We start from the raw sequence: 7,023 nt of genomic DNA, 5'->3' as shown, positions 1-7,023 counted from the left end.
ATTTCCTTTTGTTTTTCGGCGGAGGCCAGGGGGCTGCTGGGTAAGTAAAACACTATATATTTGGGCGGTTTAAAATAACTTTCCTTTCAGTGCAGCAGCTTTTTCGGGAGCAGCGTGTGAGCGAGTGAGCAGCTGGGAAAGTCCGTTTGAAAGTAAATTTAATTTCCTTTTGTTTTTCGGCGGAGGCCAGGGGGCTGCTGGGTAAGTAAAACACTATATATTTGGGCGGTTTAAAATAACTTTCCTTTCAGTGCAGCAGCTTTTTCGGGAGCAGCGTGTGAGCGAGTGAGCAGCTGGGAAAGTCCGTTTGAAAGTAAATTTAATTTCCTTTTGTTTTTCGGCAGAGGCCAGGGGGCTGCTGGGTAAGTAAAACTCTATATATTTGGGCGGTTTAAAATAACTTTCCTTTCAGTGCAGCAGCTTTTTCGGGAGCAGCGTGTGAGCGAGTGAGCAGCTGGGAAAGTCCGTTTGAAAGTAAATTTAATTTCCTTTTGTTTTTCGGCAGAGGCCAGGGGGCTGCTGGGTAAGTAAAACTCTATATATTTGGGCGGTTTAAAATAACTTTCCTTTCAGTGCAGCAGCTTTTTCGGGAGCAGCGTGTGAGCGAGTGAGCAGCTGGGAAAGTCCGTTTGAAAGTAAATTTAATTTCCTTTTGTTTTTCGGCGGAGGCCAGGGGGCTGCTGGATAAGTAAAACACTATATATTTGGGCGGTTTCTGAACCCGAGACACCACACTTGTAGTGTCTCCCACCCGCCCTCCTCCTCTAACCAAAAAAAAGGACTCGGGGGGGTGTTTATAAGGTAAGGCTTTTTCGATTTCTCTGGTTTTATTGTGATTGGTAAAAACTTTTCGTTCCTTTTTCATTTAACTAAGTTTAAACTTAAGATTAAAAATGGCAGGAGATCTCAGACCCGTATCATGCTCCTCTTGCTCAATGTGGGAGCTCAGGGACATGGCTGATGACCCTGACTCCTTCACGTGCAGGAAGTGTGTCCAGCTGCAGCTCTTGTTAGGCCGCATGACGGCTCTCGAGCTGCGGATGGAATCACTTTGGAGCATGCGCGATGCTGAGGAGGTCGTGGATAGCACGTTTAGTGAATTGGTCACACCGCAGATTAGGATTGCTGAGGGAGAAAGGGAATGGGTGACCAAAAGGCAGAGAAAGAGCAGGAAGGCAGCGCAGGAGTCCCCTGCGGTCATCTCCCTCCAAAACAAGTATACCGTTTTGGATACTGTTGAGGGAGATGGCTCACCAGGGGAAGGCAGCAGTAGCCAGGTCCATGGCACCGTGGCTGGCTCTGCTGTTCCGAAGGGCGGGAAAAAGAGTGGAAGGGCTATAGTCGTAGGGGATTCGATTGTAAGGGGAGTAGATAGGCGGTTGTGTGGTCGAAAACGAGGCTCCCGAATGGTATGTTGCCTCCCAGGTGCACGGGTCAGGGACGTCTCAGATCGGCTGCAGAACATTCTAAAGGGGGAGGGTGAACAGCCAGTTGTCATTGTGCACATAGGCACTAATGATATAGGTAAAAAACGGGATGAGGTCCTACATGCAGAGTTTAGAGAGTTAGGAGCCAAGTTAAAAAGTAGGACCTCAAAGGTAGTAATCTCAGGATTACTACCAGTGCCACGTGATAGTCAGAGTAAAAATGAAAGAATAGTCAGGATGAATGCGTGGCTTGAGAGATGGTGCAGGAAGGAGGGGTTCAGATTTTTGGGACATTGGGACCGGTTCTGGGGGAGGTGGGACTATTACAAATTGGACGGTCTACACCTGGGCCGGACTGGAACCAATGTCCTTGGAGGTGCTTTTGCTAACGCTGTTGGGGAGGGTTTAAACTAATGTGGCAGGGGGATGGGAACCAATTGAGGTCAGTTGACAGTAAGGAGGTAGTAACAAAAGCCTGTAAGGAACTAGATAATGAAGTCAGTGTGACTAAGGGGAAGAGCAGGCAGGGAGCAGATGATGAATATAAAGGGACTGGTGGTCTGAGGTGCATTTGTTTTAATGCAAGAAGTGTAGTAGGTAAGGCAGATGAACTTAGGGCTTGGATTAGTACCTGGGAGTATGATGTTATTGCTATTACTGAGACTTGGTTGAGGGAAGGGCATGATTGGCAACTAAATATCCCAGGATATCGATGCTTCAGGCGGGATAGAGAGGGAGGTAAAAGGGGTGGAGGAGTTGCATTACTGGTCAAAGAGGATATCACAGCTGTGCTGAAGGAGGGCACTATGGAGGACTCGAGCAGTGAGGCAATATGGACAGAACTCAGAAATAGGAAGGGTGCGGTAACAATGTTGGGGCTGTACTACAGGCCTCCCAACAGCGAGCGTGAGATAGAGGTACAAATATGTAAACAGATTATGGAAAGATGTAGGAGCAACAGGGTGGTGGTGATAGGAGATTTTAATTTTCCCAACATTGACTGGGATTCGCTTAGTGTTAGAGGTCCAGATGGAGCAGAATTTGGAAGGAGCATCCAGGAGGGTTTTCTAGAGCAGTATGTAAATAGTCCAACTCGGGAAGGGGCCATACTGGACCTGGTGTTGGGGAATGAGCCCGGCCAGGTGGTTGAAGTTTCAGTAGGGGACTACTTTGGGAATAGTGATCACAATTCCGTAAGCTTTAAAATACTCATGGACAAAGACGAGAGTGGTCCAAAAGGGAGAGTGCTAAATTGGGGGAAGGCCAACTACACCAAAATTCGGCAGGAGCTGGGAAATGTAGATTGGGAGCAGCTGTTTGAAGGTAAATCCACATGTGATATGTGGGAGGCTTTTAAAGAGAGGTTGATTAGCGTGCAGGAGAGACATGTTCCTGTGAAAATGAGGGATAGAAATGGCAAGATTAGGGAACCATGGATGACAGGTGAAATTGTGAGACTAGCTAAGAGGAAAAAGGAAGCATACATAAGGTCTAGGCGGCTGATGAAAGACGAAGCTTTGAAAGAATATCGGGAATGTAGGACCAATCTGAAACGAGGAATTAAGAGGGCTAAAAGGGGTCATGAAATATCTTTAGCAAACAGGGTTAAGGAAAATCCCAAAGCCTTTTATTCATATATAAGGAGAAAGAGGGTAACTAGAGAAAGGATTGGCCCACTAAAGGACAAAGGAGGAATGTTATGCTTGGACTCAGAGAAAATGGGTGAGATTCTAAACGAGTACTTTGCATCGGTATTCACCGAGGAGAGGGACATGACGGATGTTGAGGTTAGGAACAGATGTTTGATTACTCTAGGTCAAGTCGGCATAAGGAGGGAGGAAGTGTTGGGTATTCTAAAGGGCATTAAGGTGGACAAGTCCCCAGGTCCGGATGGGATCTATCCCAGGTTACTGAGGGAAGCGAGAGAGGAAATAGCTGGGGCCTTAACAGATATCTTTGCAGCATCCTTAAACACGGGTGAGGTCCCGGAAGACTGGAGAATTGCTAATGTTGTCCCCTTGTTTAAGAAGGGTAGCAGGGATAATCCAGGTAATTATAGACCGGTGAGCCTGACGTCAGTGGTAGGGAAGCTGCTGGAGAAGATACTGAGGGATAGGATCTATTCCCATTTGGAAGAAAATGGGCTCATCAGTGATAGGCAACATGGTTTTGTGCAGGGAAGGTCATGTCTTACCAACTTAATAGAATTCTTTGAGGAAGTGACAAAGTTGATTGATGAGGGAAGGGCTGTCGATGTCATATACATGGACTTCAGTAAGGCGTTTGATAAGGTTCCCCATGGCAGGCTGATGGAGAAAGTGAAGGCGCTTAGGGTCCAAGGTGTACTAGCTAGATGGATAAAGAACTGGCTGGGCAACAGGAGACAGAGAGTAGCAGTAGAAGGGAGTTTCTCAAAATGGAGACGTGTGACCAGTGGTGTTCCACAGGGATCCGTGCTGGGACCACTGTTGTTTGTGATGTACATTAATGATTTGGAGGAAAGTATAGGTGGACTGATTAGCAAATTTGCAGACGACACTAAGATTGGTGGAGTAGCAGATAGTGAAGGGGACTGTCAGAGAATACAGCAGAATATAGATAGATTGGAGAGTTGGGCAGAGAAATGGCAGATGGAGTTCAATCAGGGCAAATGCGAGGTGATGCATTTTGGAAGATCCAATTCAAGAGTGAACTATACAGTAAATGGAAAAGTCCTGGGGAAAATTGATGTCCAGAGAGATTTGGGTGTTCAGGTCCACTGTTCCCTGAAGGTGGCAACGCAGGTAAATAGAGTGGTCAAGAAGGCATACGGCATGCTTTCCTTCATCGGACGGGGCATTGAGTACAAGAGTTGGCAGGTCATGTTACAGTTGTATAGGACTTTGGTTCGGCCACATTTGGAATACTGCGTACAGTTCTGGTCGCCACATTATCAAAAGGATGTGGATGCTTTGGAGAGGGTGCAGAGGAGGTTCACCAGGATGTTGCCTGGTATGGAGGGCGCTAGCTATGAAGAGAGGTTGAGCAGATTAGGATTATTTTCATTAGAAAGACGGAGGTTGAGGGGGGACCTGATTGAGGTGTACAAAATCATGAGAGGTATAGACAGGGTGGATAGCAAGAGGCTTTTTCCCTGAGTGGGGGTTTCAATTACTAGAGGATACGAGTTCAAAGTGAAAGGGGAAAAGTTTAGGGGGGATATGCGTGGAAAGTTATTTACGCAGAGGGTGGTGGGCACCTGGAACGCATTGCCAGCGGAGGTGGTAGATGCGGGCACGATGGAGTCTTTCAAGATGTATCTAGACAGATACATGAATGGGCAGGAAGAAAAGAGATACAGAACCTTAGAAAATAGGCGACATGTTTAGAGAGAGGATCTGGATCGGCGCAGGCTTGGAGGGCCGAAGGGCCTGTTCCTGTGCTGCAATTATCTTTGTTCTTTGTTCTTTGTTTTTTGTTTCTACTGGGTGTCAGTGTGTGTCTATGTGACTTGGTGTCAGTGTATGTCTTTGTTACTTGGTGTCAGTGTATGTCTTTGTTACTTGGTGTAAGTGTGTGTCTGTGTTACTGGGTATCAGTGTATGTCTTTGTTACTTGGTGTCAGTGTATGTCAAAATACTTGGTGAAAGTGTGTGTCTTTGTTACTTGGTGTAATTGTCTGTCTTTGTTACTTGGTGTAAGTATATGTCTTTGTTACTTGGTGTCAGTGTATGTCTGTGTTACTTGGTGCAAGTATCAGTCTTTGTTACTTGTTGTAAGTGTGTGTCTTTGTTACTTGTTGTAAGTGTGTGTCTTTGTTGTTGTAAGTGTGTGTCTTTGTTACTTGTTGTAAGTGTATGTCTTTGTTACTTGGTGTCAGTGTATATCTTTGTTACTTGATGTCAGTGTGTGTCTGTGTTACTGGGTATCAGTGTATGTCTTTGTGACTTGGTATCAGTGTATGTCTTTGTGACTTGGTATCAGTGTATGTCTATGTTACTGGGTGTCAGTGTCTGTCTGTGTTACTGGGTATCAGTGTCTGTCTGTGTTACTGGGTATCAGTGTATGTCTTTGTTACTTGGTGTAAGTGTGTGTCTGTGTTACTGGATATCAGCGTATGTCTTTGTGACTTGGTATCAGTGTCTGTCTTTGTGACTGTGTATCAGTGTTTCTCTTTGTTACTGGGTGTCAGTGTGTGTTTGTTTGTATTACTGGGTGTCAGTCTGTGTCTTTGTGACTTGGTGTCAGTGTATGTCTTTGTTACTTGGTGTCAGTGTGTGTCTATGTTACTGGGTATCAGTGTATGTCTTTGTTACTTGGTGTCAGTGCATGTCAAAATACTTGGTGTAAGTGTATGTCTTTGTTTCTTGGTGTAATTGTCTGTCTTTGTTACTAGGTGTCAGTGTATGTCTGTGTTACTTGGTGTAAGTGTGTGTCTTTGTTACTTGGTGTCAGTGTATGTCTGCGTTACCTGGTGTCAGTGTGTTTGTTTGTGTTACTGGGTGTCAGTGTGTGTCTGTGTTACTGGGTATCAGTGTATGTCTTTGTGACTTGGTGTCAGTGTATGTCTTTGTTACTGGGTGTCAGTGTGTGTCTTTGTGACTTGGTGTCAGTGTGTGTCTTTGTGACTTGGTGTCAGTGTATGTCTTTGTTACTTGGTGTAACTGTGTGTCTGCGTTAATGGGTATCAGTGTATGTCTTTGTTAATTGGTGTAATTGTCTGTCTTTTTACTTGGTGTCAGTGTATGTCTTTGGTACTTGGTGTCAGTGTATGTCTTTGTTACTTGGTGTCAGTGTATGTCTTTGTTAATTGGTGTCAGTGTGGGTCTGTGTTACTGCGTATCAGTGAATGTCTTTGTGACTTGGTATCAGTGAATGTCTTTGTGACTTGGTATCAGTGTATGTCTTTGTGACTGTGTATCAGTGTTTCTCTGTGCTACTGGGTGTCAGTGTGTGTTTGTTTGTGTTACTGGGTATCAGTGTATGTCTTTGTGACTTGGTATCAGTGTATGTCTTTGTTACTGGGTGTCAGTGTGTGTCTGTGTTACTTGGTGTCAGTGTATCAGTGTTTCTCTGTGTGACTGGGTGTCAGTGTGTGTTTGTTTGTGTTACTGGGTGTCAGTGACACTAGTTGTCAGTATTTAGTTTAGTTTAGAGATACAGCACTTAAACAGGCCCTTCGGCCCTCCGAGTCTGTGCCGACCATCAACCACCCATTTATACTAAATCTACACTCATCCCGTATTCCTATCACATCCCCACCTGTCCCTATATATTTCCCGACCACCTACCTATACTAGGGCCAATTTATGATGGCCAATTAACATATCAACCTGCAAGTCTTTGGCATGTGGGAGGAAACCGGAGCACCCGGAGGAAACCCACGCAGACACAGGGAGAACTTGCAAACTCCGCACAGGCAGTACCCAGAATCGAACCCGGGTCCCTGGAGCTGTGAGGCTGCGGTGCTAACCAAAGCGCCAAAGTGCTCCCGCCCGCAGTGTGTGCCTTTGTTACTTGGTGTCAGTGTGTGTCTCTGTTACTGGGCATCAGTGTATGTCTTTTTGACTTGGTGTCAGTGTATGTCTTTTTGACTTGGTGTCAGTGTATGTCGTTG

This window comes from Heterodontus francisci, unplaced genomic scaffold, assembly GCF_036365525.1.
Source record: "Heterodontus francisci isolate sHetFra1 unplaced genomic scaffold, sHetFra1.hap1 HAP1_SCAFFOLD_74, whole genome shotgun sequence".
In the NCBI taxonomy this organism is placed as follows: Eukaryota; Metazoa; Chordata; class Chondrichthyes; order Heterodontiformes; family Heterodontidae; genus Heterodontus; species Heterodontus francisci.
The sequence above is the reverse complement of the archived record's forward strand: the minus strand, read 5'-3'. Positions refer to the sequence as shown.